The sequence below is a fragment of the Camelus dromedarius genome, chromosome 22 (genome assembly GCF_036321535.1).
Source record: "Camelus dromedarius isolate mCamDro1 chromosome 22, mCamDro1.pat, whole genome shotgun sequence".
NCBI lineage: Eukaryota > Metazoa > Chordata > Mammalia > Artiodactyla > Camelidae > Camelus > Camelus dromedarius.
The window spans coordinates 32,913,985-32,934,098 of record NC_087457.1 but is presented as its reverse complement, the minus strand read 5'-3'; the positions used below and the strand labels follow the sequence as shown (position 1 = coordinate 32,934,098).

At 39.9% G+C, this 20,114-nt stretch overlaps 1 protein-coding gene across 1 annotated transcript in view; it reads right to left on the bottom strand.

The window, feature by feature from the left end:
- The window catches only part of CSMD1 (CUB and Sushi multiple domains 1), a 1,691,213-nt gene that overhangs the window by 1,605,461 nt on the left and 65,638 nt on the right, over window positions 1–20,114 (bottom strand). Inside the window, exon 2 of the mRNA XM_064477604.1 lies at window positions 3,239–3,276. The gene's annotated coding sequence lies outside the window, so the exon portion shown is untranslated. The remainder of the gene's footprint in view (window positions 1–3,238; window positions 3,277–20,114) is intronic.

Genomic DNA, 20,114 nt, shown 5'->3' with positions numbered 1-20,114 from the left:
TAAATCAACAAACCGCTCACGGCGCATCACATACTCCACGCGAGATGTGCTCTTGGTCAGACTGAACACAGGAGATCTGCATGTGATGAATGCGGTCTGTATCCCAGAGAAAGCTATTCCACCTGGGAAGCACACTTTTATACTCTGAATGCTACGTGTCATTTTCCATGGAACCATGCCCCACAGACCCATGAGCTTTAGGTTCGTGTCCCATGATCAACCCCAGCGAGGCCAAAAACATCTTGCCAAAAGCACTCCACAGTAAAGGACTTCCCCGTGAGTGATGGCTGTTGGTGGGTTTGCTGGTAGGTGTGTTGTTAGCATGACTGCAAAGTGACTTGATGAAGCTCCTTTTCTTTCCTTCCTGTAATTTACCCAAGTAAAGGGAGAGAAAAGGCTTCGGCCTGCTGCTCTTCCTTTCCCAGTGGAGCAGGTGCACTGCTGCTAGATTGGAGTAGACTCCACTTGTGTCCAAGTTTCATAAATAAGTCCCACCTAAGAAGCTAAGTAAAGAAATATTGATAGATTCCACCTTAATGACAGCATCTCAGGAACATTATCCAGCAATTACAGCGAAATGCACTGAGCAGACGCTTGACTACTGCAGACTTGTAACAGAAGATGGCCTGACATGGAATGTATCAGATTGCATGCGGTCTCTCTACCATGAGAATGACTGACCTGTGGCGGGATCGGTAACACATGTCATGTATTCTCTTCCTGAAGAGGTGGTTGATATTATTTATTTACACTGGGAAGCTGGTTAAATTTGGTGAATTTGCAGGCCCTAAAATCATTATGGAAAAATTCCTTTACTAGAGAAATACTGTCAGACGCTCTAGCCATTAAAACCTCCTCTCATAAATCATTCAAGGTAGCATAATGTGACAGGCTGTAATTTAAACTTTCTGTTTCCGTCTGTAAAACGTTACAGTTTTGCTACCTCCTTCACTGCTTAAAAATGCGATAAAATTTTTCTAAAATTATTGCTTTAACCAGAAAAAAAGTTTACAATCAGTCTGATAATCTACACTCCACTCCTAAGATATTAAGAAAGGTTCAGGAGCAACAAGTAAAACTAAAGAAGCAAACAACAAGAATGCCTGCGCCGGCTGTCAGGCGACTGATGGCCCCTCACTTCCAGGAGCACCTTTCCGCGTCCCAGCTGGATGAAACAACCAGCCCTGCTTCGCCAGCAGTCAGCACTGGAGGGGCCCCCCTCCCCGCTGTGTTGGGCCTGCTGTCTCAGGCACACTGGTGACACTCAGCTTCCATCTTGCCAGTTGTGGCCTGTGATTGGGATTTCCCATGATGACGCAAGTTTTCTTGTCTTTGGATGCCTGCCTGCCAGCCTCAACCTGCCTGTGCCCTGCATCTCAGCAGAGGTTCCCCACCTGATGGACGTGTCCCATAGTTTCCTTCCCTCCAGACGCAGGCTGCTGGTGTCCTGGCAGCTCAGCCAGCTTCAGCCCACCTGTGCTCCAGTGGAAGGCTCCCAGTCTTTGAGCTCATCCCGACGCATGAACACCAGCTGAAGGCAACCCTGTGAACTTCCCCCACCTGGTGTGCTGCTGGGTGACCTCCCCCACTCAGGCCCGAATCCCGGCATCGGAGGGGCCCCTCTGAGCTTCTTCCCACCCTGGGGATTCTCTCTCAGTACTAGGGCATTCTTTAACGTTCTGTCCAACTCTTACTACTATCTAATATCCTATAAATAGTTAGTAACCCTTTACATTAAACCTTCCCTGTTCAATTCACCATGTAGCTTCTAATCCTGATGACCCTAATTGATATATTTCCTACAATGAGAAAATCTCCTGAATCTGTGAGGATAAAATAGTGGCTGAGATTCTTATAAAGAGAATTTGGAAGGAAACATAGCCAATCAGTCAACTCTCTGCAGGATGTGTGGTATATTAAATTCACATTAGGGATCCCGAATCATTTCAGGGGAACAATACACTCAGTAGTAGGGTACAGAATCACTTTCAGAGGATTTTCCCACAAAATCCTATAAATAATCACTGCACATAACAGAGGCGGACCCCACTTCTCAGGGAAACGCACTTATGCAAAGCATTTCAGCCCGCTAACGTCAGGGCTGTTAGTCTACAGGTTGTATCTAGTATCAACACCTCCATGCGTGAGCTAGGTCAGACTCCTCCTCAAATACTCGAGTAACATCATGCTGGCAGTGTTCACGTCTTTTCTTTTGTATCACCATTCCCTTCTCTTCAGTAGGTCACTGCCATCAGCAAACCGACACACAGCAATATACGTTGTCTGAACAAATACTTATTTCAATCGTGAAAGCTGTCTTTGAACACTACGCCCTTCTTCACCCACAATGCCACTTCTCTGCTCTCATGGTTGGTGCCCACGGCCTCCATCCCCGCTCACCCTCAGCCCTTGTCCTCTCTGGGATGTACCCCTATTGGGCTTTCACCCTTCACCTGCCCCCGCCCAGGTCCTCAACAATCTCCACGCTTCCAAAGCTAATAAGCAATTCGCAGACCTCTTCTTGGCAACCTTCTCAGCATCCTTCACACAGTTACTCCCTCCATCCTGAATGCTTTCTCTTTGTCCTACAGAACACAAGACTCCACTCAATACAGTATGTGGTTTTCTTTCTTCTCCACTGCCCACTCCTCAGTCTATTACTGAGACTCTTCACCGACCCTCAAACATTGGGGTGCCCAAGTCCCATTCCTGGGACTTCCTTTCTCGTCTCCTCTTCTCACTTACAAGGTGAACACATTAGTCCTCTGTAACCGAAAGACCCCCATATTTAAGTCTTAAGTCTTGGACGTACCTCTGAACTCCAGTCTCCTGTTACTGTCCTGCAAAACGTGCACTTACAGGTCTAAAAGCATTCATGTCTGCACCTGGAGGAATCAGTTCCCTACATCAACATAGTGGGAACTACTAATAAACTCAAATATGAAGCATTTATAACCACGTGGACCACAACCCTGCTCTGCACACACTAGGCACCTGAAACTACAGCTGAACATTCACCTTTATGAAATACCTGAGATCCGACTCTCATTTAATTGGACAGTTATGAACTCCATAAGATCCTAGCCTGGATCATGCAATAATGTTAGTCTCTCTGAATTCCAGCGTTGACCTATGAATGGTCCGCGAGTCAACACTGGGGACTGAGAACGAGCCTGTGGCATTGGTGAGTACTGCTGCTTGCAATCAAGAAAGAGTAGAAAATAACCCTTCTGCTTACCCACAAGTAGAAGCAGCTCACTGCAGGCGTCTGAATTTCTGAAAGAGAAAAGAAAGAGCGAGAGAGAGATCAGAAGAGATTGAGTCTAAAATCCACTCTGTTGTGAGTTTGCCTATTCCTATCTGTCATGTCCATCCATCTGTGTTGGGCCTGCTGTCACAGTGGTTTTACAACATATGGGCGGACAGCGAGGATGTAAGGAACGATGTCTTACCACAGGCACTGGATTACTGAGTTCCAGCGTCTCTGTTAATGCTGCAGAAATAGTTAAGCACTGCTATGGACACAGACTTAGACACGGCTTACTGATGATTACTCCTCTAACATTCTTTTTTCCACTTTTCCAATTACATATTGTTTAAAAATAAAGGGGTTATCTAGTGTTTTCATTCACTCATCATTATTTTGTTGATCACGCACTATATGGAAAGCATATGTTAAAGACAGTATTTTTAAAAAGAGAAATGTTTTAAAAGCATATATTTTAACATAGAAAAATTCTGATTCCCATCAATATAATCCTTGGGAAATATAAATGATTTGGATAAATAAAGAATAAGATATAGAAGTATTAGTTATATATTTAGAAATACTAGAAAATATATTAGTTATATATTTTCTGATTTTGATTTATCCAATATAATCAATGTACCAAAATAAAGGGGGAGAAGATTTTCAAGTAAGTACAAAAGGATTCACTGTCCTCTTTTTACTGAATGTAAAATCAGAACTTCTCTTTGCCATGTTAGCGCTCTGCATGTAGATGATAAAACATGAGCTTTAACTCTGCGTTCCTAATCTGATAAGTGTCCAGTGTAGACAGGGTTTACCATTGCTAAGAACCAGGTATTAATCTGATGAGTGTCCAGTGCAGACAGGGTTTACCATTGATAACTAAGAACCAGGCACACAGTTGGTGTGAGACCCGACTTTCCCATTATAGTTCATAGTCTCTACTTTAGCAAATTAGGCCAAACATAAATCCCCATTCCAGAGCCAACCATGTAAAGTCTATGATGCAATTTAGACAGAAAACTGACAAGGACGGACCCAAGCCCCCTCCCCTCCCCACACGCACAGCTCCCACCGGAAGTGGACACAAACAGAGGCAGCCAGTTATATTCTGGTGAAAACTAATGAGACAGGAAAACATAAAATATGCTCTTCTCCACTTCAAACCGTCAGGCCCCACTGACACTTCACACGGATTTCACACCTCTGCCCTAATCTGGTTTCCCCTGGCGGCTGTTCTACTCCAACCATCCACTGACTTTCCTTTCAAAGCTGCCTTCATTTGCTTATTGAAAATTGTATAAAAGTGCTGAATATATTTGTTCACACTAAGCTGTCCAGTCCTCAAATACAAAGATTAATTACTGGAACCCACCTTCTCCTGCATGTACCCTACCTGTCTGGCTGTCTCCCCTCAGTCCCTGTGTTAAGAAAACCTATCAGAGGTGCCACTCGTGGTCCACATCGCTCTGTCTCCTGTGCACCTTTTGGATTTGAATATATACTTTTCATTCCTCAATGCAGTGAACTCAGCTGAGGTCCCAAGAGATGTGAAGTACCATATTTATTAAAGAGAAAAATAGAAAGGACCTATTAAAGGAACTAAGCCTAAATTTTTATTTCTAAATTTGTATAGACTGAAAGAGATGCCTTACTGTTGAATTATCAGAAGAGAAACACATAAATCAAAAATAAATTCTGCTTGAATTATTGAGCTAGACCAAGGCTGCCGAGTATGTTTGAAGTGCTAAAAGCATGCTTATCCACGATGACTGACTCAAATTGTTCTTTCTCATACATAAAACAATTTTAATGCATTTCTCCATTTCTCTCTTGTTGCTGAGGTTTTTTTTCTCTCAAAATTTCCCCCCCTTAACTGTATGACAGGACATTTTGAGCTAGTTATTAAGGTCTATTGGATTGATTGATTCAGTTCCATCTTATTCTTTCCAGAGGCAAACAAAGAGAATCAATCAAACTTCCAATCCTAAATTCTACATTTGCATGAAGAACTCTGGGGAGAATGACTCACTTTCAAAAGCAGGAAAATAAATCTATTTTCATGATAGTCTTGTCATAGGTTAGACTGTCCGTATTTCCAGGGCACACCAAGATAGTTTTTAAAAGTTCATCTTTGAACTCCAATGATTAGCTAATCAAAATCAAGGTTAATGAATATCAATTGAGCCATAAATATTATAACAGAAAATCAGACTAGCATTTACATGGCTGGAAACTATGACCTTCCAAAAAAATTCAGGAAAATCTGATGCACTTGTTACTTGCAAAATAAGTAAGTCAATACGTCTTGTGCTAGCCCACTCTTCTTCTTCGTCAATACTCTCTCATCTACAGACCATGGTAAAAAAGTGGATTTGTGACTACAAAAGAGGGGCCTGAACATCGTTTGAATTTAGGTGATAAACCTTATATCTCAGACATTCAACTTCAGTATTAATGAATGCCTCACAAAAGTTGTTGAAGTAGCAGTGAGTTGCTTGCAAAATGACACTGAGATTGGTAAAATATAAATATGCATATATTAGCATGTATGTATACATATATAATCTATATATTATATATACATATACTTTTTTTATTTGTCAGAGATTTTCAAAAGAGAGACCTCATAACTTTCTCACTGTGGCTCTGCAAGACACACTTGTGTTCCCCAAAGCTTTCTGTTTTCAGCATCTGATCATTCATCAAACCTGTCCCTTCATAAGACCTTCTGTACTTGAGAGGAAGAATAAGATAATGGCTAAAGGTGTGACTTCTAAAGTCAGACACAGTATGTCATTTCACATCTGAGGTTCTGATCACAAATCACAGAGTTTTGGAGAAACTAATACATATAATCTGGTACGTAACAAAGTGCCCAGCACATGACCAATAGTCAGGGAAGGTCAGCTCTGATCATTTTCATGGTCGGGTCTAAGTGCAGGTTCCAGTCACTTCTCACTACGGGGACCACTGGGAAGGTCCCCTATCTGGGTCAACACCACCCGTCCTGGCCTGTGACACTTCCATGTGTGGAACCTGCGAAACCTTGAATTTGCTGTATGTCTTGCAAGACAAGGGCTCTCTCTTCGACTGCATTACAGTAGCCACGTGGGTGGTCGTCATGCTTCCTCTCTTGCTCAGAGCTGCACTCTGCTTGCGTGAATGCATGTTTTGAACACACAGCTCTTCACTTCAGAAATGACATTCCAGAAGTGACATTTTCTTCACCCCTTTTTCCACCTGAGCTCTTCGGTTTCCTCTAACAAGAATCTGACATTTGGCTGAACTAATACGGTTTCAAGTTGACTTCCTGTTACTAATGTCAAATCGCATTACTAGAAACGTATTCAAGAAAGAAAGCCAGGTCACACCTCATAGAGGAAAATCTAAGTTTTCACTTGATTTTAATCTGACTTTGGCATTTGCGCTGGTATTCTCCACGTCACTTGCTCTAACTTACATCAAGGTTAAAGCAAATTTCCACTGCACGTGGTTCTGTAAGTAGAACTTGGAAGGCACTGCTAAGTAGTGTTCACCCTCAGCAGCTGGATAATCCTGGAGTCAGTGAACACTAAATAGAACCTCAGAGAAGCAGAGTAAGAAGGAACCTCGGGGACCACCAGTTCCACCCCCTCGTTTTACAGGGGAGGAAGTCAAGTCCTAGCGTGATGGCCTCAGAAAGCCCTTCAGAGGTGCACCCGCTGTGAGGACGCAGCTCCCGATCACCCATCAGTGACAGTTCCACGCGTCATGTCACACCCACTTCCACTTGTGGGAGGCATTTGTCAAGAACTTTAGCTCAGCCATTAATCCACAGAAGGTGGCCAACGGTCACTGGGCACAATGTGCTACCAGGGACTCTGGTAGGGATGGAAGAATGGTGTATATATATAAATATATATATATTTGATATATTTCTCATTTTATTCATATTTTCTGAGCATGATATCTATTAATTAATAATGTGGTTATATGTCAAATTGTGAAAAATCTGTGCTAAAAAGGCAGGCGCACACAGAGCTACAAGTTTTCTTTCAAGACTGAGAAATATACTATGTGCACGTGACTCACGTACTATGAAAATTAGAAGTAATGTTACGTATCATCAGCCCAAATTCCTCCTTTATCTCAGCAGCCTCATTTATAATAATCAAGGTGGTGTGACTGTTACAGATCTCACACAGGCACTACGAGGACGGGCGGGAACAGAACAAGAGCTGAAGAGAGACAACAGCAGCAAAAGGGCAGGCGGCAGTCAGCTGGCCGAGATGCTCTCAGCTCCCTGCCAGAGGTCCACGGGAAGGGTTCCTCTAAATGCATATACATCTCAAACAGCAAAACAGAAACAAAAACAAAAAATAAGCAAAAACAATGCATATACATTTAAAGCAATCTTAATTCCTATGCCTGCTGGTAAACCATGTGATACAATTCACATTTTCAATCTAATTACAGTCTTACCAATGCATTTAAAGGAAAGAAAAGAAAAAACAGACCTAAATAATATAATGATATTAAAATTTTTCTGGCAATAGCTGAAATCAAAAGAAATTTTTAAAAAGGGGAGAAGTCCTATCCGTCTCATTTCTTTTCTTACTGCTGTGGGTCCCCAAGGACCTAAGCTGCTACCCAGTCACTTATTATGAGTTCATTTTCACTTAGAGGAATCCCTCTTGAGGGTCTTGGAGCCATAAGGAAAAACAATTGTGCATCCTTGTTTCAAAAAGTTAAACATTTGTCAAAGGTTAATCTCAGCCGAGATTCTGATTTTAGAGAAAACTTTGGTGAACGATTACCTAAGGAAAAAATTCTAAAAAGGAGGTTTGCAATGGATTCTTATTTACAGACAGACTGAAGCTGTGGGCACGCGCTTTTACAGATGGTGAAATGCCGAATGTCACTCTGCCTCCTGCCTCCCTCTCTGCTCAACTCGGTTTTTATCCAAAACGTTTTGGATAAGTAGCAGTGATTCCTGAAACAGCACAAACTCAGACCCAGGGGGTTTCTTGGGGGCATCCTAACGGAGCTGCAGTTGGTTCCCAGTTGTCTGGACCCCGGTTTTTGAAACTTTTACTAGAACCAACTCTGGAATCAGACGCGTTCTTCCTCCCGGGGCATGGGCATCACTCCCTGAATACTGAAAGAAACAGCCTTGCCTCCCCACATGAACTTCTTTAAACTGAAATGCCTGGGTATTTCTGTGAAGTTGGAATACCCGCTGAGAGAGAATGAAAACCTGGCAACGATGCAGCAGTAGTGTGCTATCCTCCCTCTTCTGGTTAAAAAAAATCAGTAATAGAATGTGACGATGAGGTCAGAACAACCATCTCATGCAAAGAAAATGTGACCCTTCCCTAAAGAGATTTTCTTCCCTTTATGTCCCAGCCTGAGTCTTTTAATATCACGTCTTCGGTATTGCATCTTATACTTCAGAACAGAGCATTATTTTGGGAACATAAAACCAGGGACCTGAGAGGAAATCTGGAGAGGATAGGTGGGATGGGATAAAAAGTTCCAAGTGTGCCACTGAGTCTCACAGCCTTTAGAAAGAGGTGGAGAAAGCCAAGACAGCTAGCGCTGCGCCCTCACTGCTGACAAGGCGTCCTAGGAGAGAGCACATACCATCGAAGGGAGGAGGTGGAATGCCTCCACAAGATCTGCTGACTCTCTGGAACGGACACATTTTCTCTCCTACCCGTCCCCAGCTATGCTACCATTAAGGTCACTCTCTAATTTGCTCTGGCTCTGACATGTTCCACCATTAAAACTAAGATCCAAACTGTGGCTAGTCTTCAAGGTATTCATTTGCTTCTGGAAACACTGCTCTGCATAAATTCCTCCAACAACACCTGTTTGCAAGACAGAGATATGAGATGGGAATGATTCTCCCTCAAGTGTACATACAATTTTATGATTTAAATTAATATTCTTGCATCTCAGGGTCGAAAATGCCAATGCTTTCTCCCTATCTATGGAAATGCATGTTTAATTCAAAACAGAATGGAAGTGAACACTTTGCAAGAATATGCAAGGAATATTTTCTCTTAAAGTTACAGAAACGATACAGGAGGAAATAAAGCTGTGGCTTTAACTCATGAAAGAGAAGCTACGCTCAGCAAACACAAGATGAAACATTCCACCTCCTCCCTTTGACAGCATGGGCTCCCTCCCGTAAACATCCAGTCCTCACTTAACAGAAAGCTTAGTGCCCACCCTCCTTTGCGATTCTGCTGAGCTTTGTATTGTGGAAAACATCTCCGTGGCTGCCTCCCCTGCATGTGTAAGCGCACTGCAGCGGTGGAAGCCCCCAAACACAACAGCAGACGGTGGAGGCAAGAGGAAAGCCTTTACAACACAGCAGACATTCTCAGAGCGAACAGGTCCAGCCTCAAAGCCTCACATTGGGACTGCGGACACCCAGGCCAGGAGAAGAGGCCTGTCACAGATCAACTCACACCACGACACCGGCTGGTCGCACATCTAAGGAAATTCAAACAGTAGCACAGACTGTCATCGCAACCAGCAGCAAACAACAGCCTTATAAGTGGGGGAAAAAAAAAAAATCAGCCCCAGAATGATTTCAGATCATTTAAGGGGCATAAAAAGGGGAGGGGGGGGGCAAAGAGAACAGGTATCTGAATAAGATTTGACTTAGAAGAGACCCTAAAATACAAGGTCAAAAGCCAAAACGCTACCTACCAATGACACAAAAGCAGGCGGTTTCAGATTTCCCTGTATCAACACATAACAATAAACAATAAAAACAGGTCTTACTGAAGCTTTTCTTTGATACGATGCAAGAAAAACAGAAAGAGGTTCTAGTGCATTGTGTGTATGAGTGCAGGTCTTGCTTTAAGGGAATATAAATGTGTAGACAGGCGAGGATTCAGAAAGCCTACTCCCATGTTATATAGGGTAAATTAGTACTTAAAGAGACTTTTTCACTCATCAAAAAATAAAACTAGAAGATCAAAATGTTAAAGCTGCTTATCAAATGATTGGCAGTGATAACGAAATCAGGAAAGCATAAGAAGTTTGATTATTTTTTTCAATATGGTTTGAACACTTGGTTTGAATACTTGGCTTTTGTTTTCCAACAAGGGGGTGAGCAGCATGAACGGACTCCCTCCTCGTCTCTGCTGCGGCCGCGGGGCTCCCACACGGACCAGGAGGTGGGACACAGCCCTGAGCAGAAGGGGCCCTTGGTCTCCAGGACATGGAGCCACAGATTAGTTGTCAATGAGAGTTAAAGGTTTTTAAAATATTCTTCAGGAAACTGATAAATCAACTAGATTTTTAAAAGAAATCATATAAAATTTGGATAAAGTCAAAATGGTATATTTTACACATATACTATTCATAATTTATACAAGTAGGTATTTATGCATGTGTGTTTACATATGTGTGCATATACACACACACAGAATTTAAATCTAATAAATAGTTAATAATATTATTTTTGACTATACATAGAGCACTGACAACTCTAACGATATAGTGCGCAAAAAGAAAGGCTCTAATTCTAAAGAATTGTCATGCAGAATATGTTCTGAAACTGTTGAAATCAGTCATAAAGTGCAGCTTTAAAAAGCGCATGTCTAGAAAATAACTGCTGTATAACCCTTAGATTAAAAAGAAATCTTTTAAAAAATCATGAAACACATAAAACCAGACTACTTTAAAAAGTACACAAAAATGTGGTAATAAATAGCTTTTAAAAGGAGATTTACAACTTTAAATACATTTGTCAGAAAAATGGAATGAAAAAAAAAACTGACTGCAAACCATGAACACAAAAGCCAGAAGAGGAACTGAATAATCTGAATATGGAATAAAGAAGGAAGCAAAGATATAACAAAGAAGGATGAGAAGGCAATGAAATAGGGGACACTGTTGTGATCAAAATACAAGGTTAAAATAAGATTTATAAAAGTGGATTAACAGGAGGGAAAAAAAATCTGGAAAGACAATTCAAGAAAAAAAACAGGAATGTAGAAATAAACAAAATATAATAGACATGCCTCAAATAATGGAATAATACACATCAATATACTTTGGTACATATATATACAAATATCCCCAAGGCAAGGCACTAAAAATCTTCACTTCTACAGACTCACACAAACATAATGCCTTAAGGGTTACTGCTTTCAAATGTACAAAGAAAAATCAACCCTTGTAAAATATAATTCATTACAAAAAATTCATAATTAGTTATGTATTTCTCCTATTTCTTTATACCATAGAAGTACCACATTGATTTTTAAAATAAGAAACTTAGGAAATCATAGCCCCATTTCATTTTTTAAAGTTAATTTAAATTGATAATATTGTACTTCAAATATTTTCACCTGACAGTGGATGATGAGATAGATGGTTAAATATATTCAAGAAACACAAGTAATTTAATATCAGGAAATCTGTCAATGAAGCTGAAAATATTAATGACAAATTACATGATAATCTCAACAGACACAGAGAAAGCATCTGATGAAATTAACATTTTTATGATTAAACTCTCAAAAATAGATTACTTAACTTGACAAATTTTACATACCAAATTATAACAAAACCACCTTAGGTACACACTTTAGAATAACTCATGTCTTTTGAAAACAAGAACACAGTGTATTTAATCTCTGTTATTTTTTGACATAAAATTGAAGGACAATATGGTACAATATACTGAAAACAAGAGAGGAAAGTTAAAAGAACAATTCCGTTTGTACATGATGTCATCATCTATACTGAAAATATAACAGAATCAAGAAGCCACCTCTCTGGATCAATAAGGGAGTTTATCAGCAAGTCTGATGTATACAGATCACCTAACAAAAATTAAGTGGTTATTACCATGAGGTAAATAAATATTCATAAAGTTTAAAATGTATCTATAAATTGAAAGTTAATGTAGAAGAATTTTTATTGAAAACTAAAACTCTATTCAAAGGAAAAAGGAAAGACTTAAATGGAGAAAGATACAGCTTTTGTGGACAGGGAGACTTAATAAAGCAAGATGTCAATTTCAACACTGATGCATTATTTCAGTGTAATTTGGATCAAAATTTCCACAGTAGTTTTTGAGGATTTAAACATATTTTCTCAAATGTATATAAAAGTTAAAAGTCCACAAATTCCTATAGCAATTCTGAAAAAGGAGAGCACTGAGGATAAAGCTGTCTCAACAGCAAGCTATACTAAAAGGGTATAATAGTAAGAAATATTGTAGTTCTAACCAGACAAAGACAGGTGGTCACGCAGAACAGAACAGACAGTTCAATATCAGATCCATATGCACTCGAAAACTTTGCATGTGATTTGCATACATACATGTAAACATAGACTACATACACGTGTGTATGTATTTATGTATATATGTGTGTATATATATAATTTGATTAGTTAAATTATCCTGTTGAGATCAAAACTCTAAGTGGTAAACAACTACCTTACATAATACGAAAACATAAGATCCTGTTAAATTACATACCTCTATGTAAAAGCTAAAATACAAAAATAGTAGCAAAAATGTCAGTGAATATCTTTGTCTCCTTTGGCTGAGGAAAAATCTTTTAGATAAGACCCCAACATATGGTTCATAAGGTAAAACACTGTCTATATAAAATTAAAGCTATCAGTGCAACAAAGGGCTGAAAATTGTTGGAAAATTTAGGAGAAAGACTCATTATATCAGAAAAGTCTATACATTAGAATTATTTTTTAAAGTATAAATTAACTGGAAGTGATATGGAAATAGAAAATGAGCAAAGGAGACACATTGGCTTTTCACATTCAGGGAAAATGTAGTGACTGATTTCATAAAGTGATGGTCACTCTCACTATTACCCAGGATAACTGAAAATTAAAACAATAGTTTTGCCTTGCAGATTGTAAACATGTATAGTTAAGTAATATGATATGTTGGTAACTATAGAAAAGCTAGCCTCATGTACTCTGGATGAGAACGAATTCCACTAGTCCTACTGGATGGCACTCCAGTGGATCTTAGAAAAATGCATCCAAGGGTTGGAAGCAGCTCAGCAACGCTGTACACAGCACGGCCCTGGAGAAACATGCCCACACATCCACAAGGAGACGTGCACATGAGTGCTCACTGCACTATTGTCCACGACAGTCAGCAGTAACAAGTATCACATGTTTATCACCAGAAAATTTCACGAAAAAAGTACAGATTTTATTGTGTGCTAAGAAGTGTTCAATTCTACATACATAGTAAACTATTTAGTAGCACTACGAAATATTTTTCAGTTATTGGAAACAGCGAGCGGGACACTTAGAGATGTGCATAAACAGATTTTCAGTAAATATGCTGAGTTAAAAATGGGTGTGTGATTGTGCACGTAGAATAACACCACTCACATAAAATCTGGAGACATACATATACCACCACAGAACCAGACTACGTGTAATTTGAGTTTCATAATCAAGTAAATGCACAAGGTGCATTAGAATGAGTTTTAATGGGAGATGGGAAGGGGAGTGGTAATTACAGATAAAAAGGGAAAAAAAGACAAAAATAAAAGGTGGAAGCACTTCTGAAATAACATCGTGGGGAGTTCAGTGGATCACCTCTCTGGTGAAACAGTCACAGACTGTGAAAGTTTTTAAAAAGGAAAACCACCGTTTAAAGTCTGGATATTGCTCTAATGGCTTACAGCAAATGAGCAAGTACAACAACATTTATTCAAGAAAACCCACTAAGCCTCCATCAGAGCAGGAAGAGTCTGTGGCATGTGAGCACTGAGCCGCCCCTGTCCCATCCCCCAGGCCAGTGTGATGGAAGCTCTGCTCCAGGTGAAGCAGAGAAGACTACCACCCACTCTGCTCCAGTCTAGTGCCATGTTTCACCAGGGAAGGACGGGCCTCCAGCATTTCTCATTTCCCCAGGAGTTGCAGGCAAGCATGGCCAAGAGATCTGGGGTTCTCATCCTCCACCCAGTCTCTACTCGTAGAATGGAATCTCTACCCCAAGCACGGCAGGCTAAGAATGCTGGGAGCCAGTTGCCCCTGCTGCTGCTCACTAATAGGGTAAAATTTCCATGATGGAAAATGAGAGAAGAGAAGAGAAGGGACTGTCACTCCCATTCACATCACACTGAGAGGACAACGGCATCACTCAGAGAAGAGCGCTCACAGGACTGCCCCCACATGTGAAGCGCTGGTGTAGCAGAGGACTGCTCGGGGGGAAGGAAGTCCTTAGCAACAAAGAGCTCTGCAGACCCCACCAAGTGGACTGACTTCACTTGGAACACAGACTGGGGAAGTTCAAGCCTAGGAGCATGGTTACCAGGGATCCTGGCAGTGAGCACTGCAGAAGTAGCTGGTATCTTCATCATAACAACGAGTTTAGTAGAAGTTTAATGGAAAACACCAGGGAAGGGATGGCTAAGAGCCCTGCTGGGGTCAGAGCAGCCTTAGACTCTGCCAAGAAGCCTGACTTCTTGGTCAACACTATGGAATAACATATGCTCAGAGCATTATTTAAAACAGTAGAATGATCAAAGGAAGCCGAGCTGAAACCACAGGAGCCGGGTATGAGGCACACATGTGGACACTGTGAGGAGTGACAACAGAATAACCAACAAAATCCAGCCCTGACTCCGTGTCAGAAGGCGTTCAGTACCCAGTGGCTACAATATATTAACTAAAACATCCAGCTTTAACTGCCTTGTTCCTGATCTCTCTGTTAAGCTTCCAGCTGCTCTCCCTTTATTGCTGTCACACTTAACTGTTAGCTTCCAGTAAGTGCTAGCTGATTCAACCCATGACAGCTGGTTCAGCACCCCAAAGTCAAATCATGCACTACGCCGTACTGACGGAATAAAGAACAAAACCACACAATCATCTCAGTAGACAAAACAAAAAACGTCATTTGGCAAAACCCAATACACCTTAAGACAAAACAAAGACACTTAAAAAAACTAGGAATGAAAGGAAACATTCTCAACTTTACAAGTGACATCTACAAAAAACAAAACAAAACAAAACAAAAAAACCCAGAAAACAGCTAAAGTCATATAGAAGGATGAAAGACTAAATTCTTTCCCCTTGAGATTAGGAAAAGGAAAAGGGGTCTGCTCTCACCACTCATATGCAATACCGTACCAGAACTTCTAGCCAGGACGACGAGGCAATAAAAATAAATATAAGGTATCTAGGTTGGGGGAAAAAAATGTAGAATTACCTCTATTTGCAGAACACATGAATTTGTTTGTAGAAAATCCAAAAAAACTCACTAAAAATGATTATAACTAGTAAGTGAATTCAAGGACAAAGAGGATACAAGATCAATACACAAAAATCAATGAAATTTCTGTCCTTGAGCAATGAACAATTCAAAAATAAAATTGAAGAAAAAAATCCCATTTACAATAGCCTGAAAATGGCAAAATAATTAGGAATAAATTTAATGAAGAAATGTGAAATTTATACTCTTAAAATTATAAAATATTGTTGAAAGAAACTGAGGACTTAAAGGAAAAGAATTCCATGTTCAATGGTTAGAATTTTTAATTTTGTTGGAAAAGAAAGGGTCTCCAGGTTGATTCACGTATTAATGTTCAACACAAATGCCATGGCATTTCATTGGGTAAAGATAAGTCACTTTAACAAAAAGTGTTGGGACAACTGGATAAACAACTGGATAGTCAAAAATAGACCTCCTCCTCAAACCATATACAAGTATTAATTCAAAGTAGATCAGAGATCTAGTTATAAGACCTAAAATTATAAAACCTTTACAAGTAAACACAGAAGTAAATATTCCACTCTCAGCGTGAACAAGGCTTTTTTAGAAACGACATCACAAGTGTGAGCAAAGTATCCCCACTAGAACACGTCTGTCTTTCTTTACGTAGTAAAATATACTCGTGATACGTTTATCATTTAAACTCCAGCTCAAAACAGCACTCAGAAAATCCTTCCCCTAATCACCCCACTGGTTAAATGCCATCCGTTAATGTGTATGAATCTTGGTTTTTAACAAGATTTGGTCATGTTCTGACATCTTCAGGGGCCTAGCTGTCTGGGAACAGACTGCCCCTCCCAGGTTTAGCTAATTCCTAAAGATAATAAATAACTCCTGAGAACAGGAACACACCTTTCACAAGCAAACCAGCCATTCCTGGGTCCATACCCCTAACCACCTTCCTTACGTAACTCTCAAACGCCAAGCCAGTGTTTTCCCTGCCCTGTCAGCCCAGGGCCAGGTAACAGACAAGAAGAGGTCACCACCAGAGCCCAAAGCTCGCTGGCATCATTCAAACTAGCCACACCTCAGCTCTTTCCTCTTCCCTGCCTCGCCTTTTGCAGGAAAACACATAAAGACTTGGGGTCGTGCTTTCCCGCCACGCGCTCGGCCCCCGGCTGAACCTGGTGCTTTCCCATGAGGCCCTACGTGGCATGACGTACCCCTCCTTTCAAGAGACTAAGTCTTAACTTCTTTCCCAATGGCTTTAGCTTCTCCCTGTCGACCTTCAGTCACTCTTTAAATTAAGATCCTGTGGACACATTTTAATATATAATGGTCCCAAGCATCAGGTAATTCACTTTTACATTTTTGTGTGCGACAATGTGCTTAATAGCTGTGTACACCCTACTAGAGTATCAACGTCAAACTTTATTTTTCCTCCACTTTATTCCAAGCACCTAGTATAGAACATCCCATGTGGAATATGGAGACCATCTTTCAAAATATATGCATGAATAAATTTATCTATAATAACAACAGGGACACTTTACAACATAACTTTTAAAATCCAAGAAATATTTTACTCAGAAACAAGCATTTTTCCTTAGCTGCTTTCATAATTTAATAAAAGTCAATGCAATTTAATCTACTAGAGAGTTAACAAAGAAGACAGATAAAAATAAAGCAAGTTAAGGAAAACTGGAAGTGAAATAATATCTTGAAAATAATTTAGAAAACAAAACAATTATAATTGAAAAATTATCACAATAATTTATTTTAAAATTGGAAATCAGTAAAATAATCAAACCTCTAGCATAAGACTTCTAAATTCTATAAAGCATATTTCTCACTAAAGATTTCTTTTTCAAAACCCTGGTGTGTCATGTAACTGATATGAATGTGTAATAGATAATGTTTATTTTTACCTCCACAATTAACTATTTAAATGATAGTGTCCCTTAAAATTGAGGATGTCTTTAAATTAAAACAATTAAGGAAAAAGAATGCAAAACCAAAACTGAGTATGAAAAAAAAGAAGCAATTACAGAGTTTCTATTAGTAGATTAATTTCAAGACAGAAGTTCACTCAAGCTACATATGGAATTATAATTTGATAGAAGGAAACTGTTACATGGAAAACATGAAAAAAGGAGACTTGATGCTCATGGAAAGACTGTCCTTGGTCAAAAGCACATGGGGATAATCAACAGGTGCTTGAATTCTCAGTTAAGAGCTACTTCACGATGTCACTAAGCTATTCTTTGTATGCCTTCTTCCCTCTGCATTGATTTTCTATTCACTCTACTAATGAGAGTTTAAATTTGGGCATTTTTTTGGAAAATTAATTTGGCATAATGTAACAGCACTGAAAATAATAAGAGCCTTAAAAGAGGAAAATACGACTTTAACTTTATGTATTATTGAAAACAACTTTTGTTCAATGTGCATTTCAGAATTTCCTATAATAATCCGATCTCAGTGAGGAAAACGTCCCAAATGTTTCTCCTACTGGTGTTGATATATTTCCAATACATATTCTAGCCTACTTATGAATTTTGCGAGGGAAAAACTATTGGATAGGATGCATTCGTGATGTGGAGGGATAAGAGCTTAGACTTTAGCTCACAAACAAGGACCCTTCACAGAGCATCAGTGAAGTAAATGTATTGTTTTACACAGTCATTTAAAACCAATCTTTATTTGCAAAACAACTCTAGGAACTACTTTTCATGGAGCCCCTACGGTTCCATGAAATTGTTTGATGAACACTGGTTTAGCGCAGGTAGGTCTGGGCCATGATTTCTTATTCATCAGTTAGCTCAATACCATGAAAATATTTACCGTCCTTACAGATGCTGGAATAACCGACTGCCTCACAGCATGGCTGCCTTCCCTGCGGCCCTGTGGTTGACTTCTGACATAACCCAGACATGCCAGCGGAGGTGAGAAGTCGTGCTTTACCTCAGCTGCGTCATCTTAGACACAGAAGTCATGACCCAAGAGCGTGCAAGAGGCAGACTTGAAGACTGAAAGACAAAACTGAAAACGTTTACTAACCTTCGGGTTCCAATGTAAGGTACATGTAAATGAGGTCCACACAATGCGTGCACACGTGCACACACACACACATCCTAGATGCAACGGTAAATGGAACAGTGAAATCAAAAGAGAGGGAGAGAGAGGACATTCTCTCAGAGCCCCTGCAAGAAGAGTATTGAATAGACTAAAGACCGTGACCTCCGCCTGGGGAGAAGATACACAAATTCCAAGGAAGAGAGTTTGTATCAGGCCAGACCATGTTCTGAACTCGGCTGGTGCACAGTGAGTCTGGCCCAAGCTCCTTATGAATAATTATATCTCATCTGTCTTTTGAAAAAAGGTGTTCAATTGCCCTTTTGGCATGCCTGTGGGTTCTGAGGAATGTGTTCACACCTCATTATCACTCAGTGATGGACTCCTAAGAGGATGTGTAATTGTCTTCGAACCAAGGTCTTCATCAGTCCAATGATGCATGATTTCAGGACAACATGAGTTCCCTTGTGACCACAAAGGTTAAAAAAAAAGAGAGAGAGGGTGAACAATCATAGTATTTTATCTCCCTTAACTTTTAAAGCAATTTCACTTTTCTCTAATATTTGTTTCAATTAGAAGTCATTTGTTCCACCTTCCAGTTTCTTTCAAAACTAAACTCTTTGAAAAGAAGATACAAGGAAAATTATAGTTTGTTTCTATGATGTGGTCAGAAAGTACACTAAGACAACTTTCCAAATATGCATACATTCCTACCAACGTTCTTTTATAAAACAAACACTAGGAGTCGTTCACTGCTTTAGGCAATTTCACATATTATTTATTGTAATGAAATTCTAAAAACCTAAAGAGGTTGAAATTCTCCCTCCTCTTATGCTAGAAATGTATTTACTCAGGATAACATAGCTAAAAAATAGCAAATTGAAGTCTCTCTTCTAACTGTGCTCTAAACCACTTTAAGATCTAAGGATCTTAAAGTTCCCAAATTGGTGTGCTTCCTTTCAGTCCAAGTGCTATATTCTCCTGAAAAGTTACACCAGTAATATTTTCCAACCATGAAGAACTCCTGTCTATAAGCAAAGTTCAAGGGAAAAGTCAAGAGGAATTCATGGAAGTGTGTTCAGCTGGATATATGATTTTTCTAAAGACAGATCCACCAGATACACCTGCTTACTGTGTAAATGGCCTGCCTTGGGTATGTATAAATGCGGGAGGGGGAGCAGAGTGGGAAAAGGTAGGCCAGTTAGCAAGATACCACAGTACTCCAGACTGGAAACAATAACGATCTGGTTAGACTAGAAATAATAATAAGCTGGCTAAATTGTATTCAGGCAGAAGAGGAGAGAAGGGAATGGCCTTGAGAATAATTTAGACATTTTAAGTCAACAGGTTCCTGCTACATATTAAATATGTATGGTCCCTAACTCAATGGATGATGTTACCATTTATTAGGGAAGAATACTAGAGAACAACCAGATTTCGTGGGCAAGACTGTAGCTGATTTTGGATGTGATGAGTCAGAGTCAGATCCACGGCTGCTCCAGGAAGACTGGAGCAGATGATGTAAATACGAAAGTCATCTGAATACAGGTGGAAATTTGGCTACTGACTGCAGCACAA